The sequence below is a fragment of the Natator depressus genome, chromosome 22 (genome assembly GCF_965152275.1).
Source record: "Natator depressus isolate rNatDep1 chromosome 22, rNatDep2.hap1, whole genome shotgun sequence".
Classification (NCBI taxonomy): domain Eukaryota; kingdom Metazoa; phylum Chordata; order Testudines; family Cheloniidae; genus Natator; species Natator depressus.
In genome coordinates this window covers 19,399,909-19,403,285 of record NC_134255.1, presented here as the reverse complement: position 1 = coordinate 19,403,285, position 3,377 = coordinate 19,399,909, and positions in this window count along the sequence as shown.

Below are 3,377 nucleotides of genomic sequence, written 5' to 3'. Positions count from 1 at the left end.
CTTAAACTTTCTCTGACTTTTTTACATTACAGTTCAGAGCTCTAGTCCCTCCCAGCAGCTATATGTTTTTGAAGATCACAGTGCTATCAGTGAATCCGTCAGGGCACCTTTCTCAGTAATGCTGCTTTTCCAAGCCCAAACGGAACTTCCATTAACCATGCAGATTTATGGATTCTTAGTGTAGCTTTTCGTCTTTTATGGTGCAATCTCGCACTCAGGAGCAGATAAGCAGAGGAAACACGTTGTCTCAAGGGTTTTGCACCCCACTACTGATGTTGCGAATCAGCTTGAACAGGCTTCCTCCTGAGTCTTGTCTTACGCATCTAGACAGCAGGAAGTACAGATACCTGTACCTTCCAATGCTCCCTGCCCAGGGCCACTCTCAGGCTGAACTCTGTTCTTATAAGTCCTTCTTCTCCCAATCAACCCAGGCTCCTCTCAAAAGCTAGGACCCACTTAACTTTTCTTACAGGGACTGCATCTTTTCCATCCTCCTACCTTAAGCTATGTCATACTTCTCTTCTACCCAGGAGAGGTCTCCCTGCCATCACCAATACCATCTTTTCACAACATCTACACAGCAAGCTACTGTGTGGAAACAAAACTCCTCCAACTTCTTGGTGCACCAGAGAGAGAGCTCAGAAACTTCTCCATAACGGAGATCTGTGGAGTTCAGACACCACTAGGGGACAGCCTTTTAGCATATCCCTTCCATTTCTGATCATGCACTCTCTTGGCTCCCAGTAACGTGCTGCATTCAGTTCCATCTCATAACTTGGCTCCCCAAAAATGTTACTGCATACAGGAGACTGCTGCAGTGGGAAGCTGAAATTAATTATATAAGTTGGTTAATAGCACTTGAATACTTAAGTTTTCCTTTCAAAAAGCAGAAGAGCAATCATGCTGCAGTTGAATAGAAATAAGTGTACCTAGGGTGTGGTTATGGATGTTTGTGGCCCTTCTGTGGTCCTTGCACTGAAGTGAAGACATCAAATCTTCCTTTGGATGGAATCTCATCTCATCAAGCTGCATATATAATGACCTCTGCAGTCTGATCCTTGGTAGCAGGCTTCTAGTCTCATCGTTAATATGGGCCTGCAATGGTGGTGGTAGGGAAGTATTGGGGATACTATTCTGAATTGCTGGAAGTCCATGTGTATTAGCGTTGTCTGCAAATGTCTTTGGACAGTCTTTCACCCTGTGCCTGGAGTCAGCCCTTTATAACAGGGATGAATAAACCAATAACTGCTCTGGGTGCCCATTGCAATGTAATATTATTTTTACCCTTGGTATTGCATTTCCCTGTTATTTCTCAACTGTTTACATTTGTGTGCAGATTGTCAAAAATGTGTCGTTTGTAAAGACAATAGCTGAGCTTTCTGCTTCTGCCATTGAGCTGTATAAGATGACAACAGACCTCCTATTTAATTTTTCAGAACAACTATGGCCCAAGAGTAGGTTAAATTCATCTTTTGGGAGCAGGGAGTGGAGCTGTGGTGGGATTTGCAGCACATTTTACAAGTCGGTTATGATCAGCAGACTTGAGCTGCAGGATTCATAATGCTGCACCTGCAGCAGTGTGTAGTCACTCAGTGATCAGGGATAACAGCAGGATAGTTACAATATAACAGGGCAGAAGAGTAATCTGATGGAAAGGTGCCTTTTGGGTGAACAGATGACTGTATGGGCCACAGAAGGTCATGTTCTTCCCTCAGATACACGTTTGCCTGAGAAGAATGTGACCCTCAGTGGTACAACTTGTTTGCCCATCTTCTAACCCTGACTTTCTAAGAACAGTTAAACAGAAACATCAAGTGAAGTAAAAACTATGATGGATTCACACGCTCAATGCTGCAGTCCTTATGAAGTTAAATCTCCTGTGGAGTGACGCATGTATAGGCTGCAAGACCAGAAATCTTTTTTGGATGGGAGAAAAGACTGTTTAGAAAAATCTCTTTAATTAAAAATGGTTTAATCTCATCACCCTCTTCTTCCTCCGTTTAGAATTGCATACACTGTAGACATGATTAGGGCAGCAATTTTTTGCATGCTTGGTCTTGTCTTTGTTAAATTGTGTGTTGTATTCATTGAAACTTTTTTAGATGTGCAGAATTGAAAAGATTAAACAGAAACAACGAGACATTTAGTTTTGCAAATCTCGGTGTTGACCAGAATGTGCATTCTACTGTGACGCTTGAAAAACCAGCCTGAATCAAATGCAATGTTTTAAGTCTTCAGCAATCCTGGAAACTTTTTTTTTTAAGGTGTTCCCCTCCTCAAATGTGGGTGGGTGACTGGTCTTAGCCCTGATTCCTCTCTTTTTGGGAGTGAAAATTAGGTCTCGTTTTCCACCTTCGCTGTTGTGAACTGCCTAAAACAGAACCAAGCCCAATCCAGGTGATATTCTGGGTTCATATCAAGTACTGATACACCATACCCCCATCTGTTCAAAGATTTTCAGCGCTGTGTATGTGTGGATTTTTTTTTTCCTTTGCCACATTGGTGGACGCTCAGCCATAGTCCTAATTCTTTTCCTTTCCATTAGCATTTCAGGTTCTTCTTTGTACTGAAGTTTTGGTCAGTTTTATTTCCTTTTTTTTTTTTTTTAACATGAGAGGAAAAGGGCAAACTAATTCAGTTGAAATGTACTTGCTCCATTGTTAAGAAATGGTTTCAATAAAAGATTTCCTTTTCTACAATCATCTTTTTACATCTCTTAAGTTGAAAACAGTATGAATTGAGTATATCATTTGAATCCATATTGCCAATTGCTGTCTGTTGGGAATCTCTGAATCTATTCTGTTGCTGGCTGGCACTGTGTTTTATTTGGTACTGAACTTCTGTGCTCCAGCATGGTGTGCCATACTGCCAGAGTTGCAACCTTTTGGCTAAGACATGACTGGGTTCCATCATCTGTGGCTGCCAAAGGTCTGACAACACTTTTTTTTTTGAGTTAGAATTTAATCCTGACCTCAGGTCAAATCCTAGCATGGGTGACTGATCTCCCTATATTCTTTCTGCAATATCAGTTGGATACATTCTGTACGTGGTCCTAATTATATTTGATCAAGTGTAGCTGAAAGTGCTGTTAAGGATGAGTGACTCCTGCCATACAAATCAGAGCATATGAGCTAGGGCTCTTGGATACTGTGATGAGAGGCACACTAGAATTTCATGGGTGCAGTGATAGTCCATTTAAACTATACTGCTTCTGGGATACAGGAGTGTGGTGGCTATCACCATGATAGTGTTAAAGGCTAGGATAGCTGTAACTAATTTAGTTAAGTGCAAAATCCTGTGTGGACACTTAGTTAGAAATCTAATTATTCTTTGAATTAAAATAAAACTGGATAAGAATTAGATTTAAACCTGTGTTC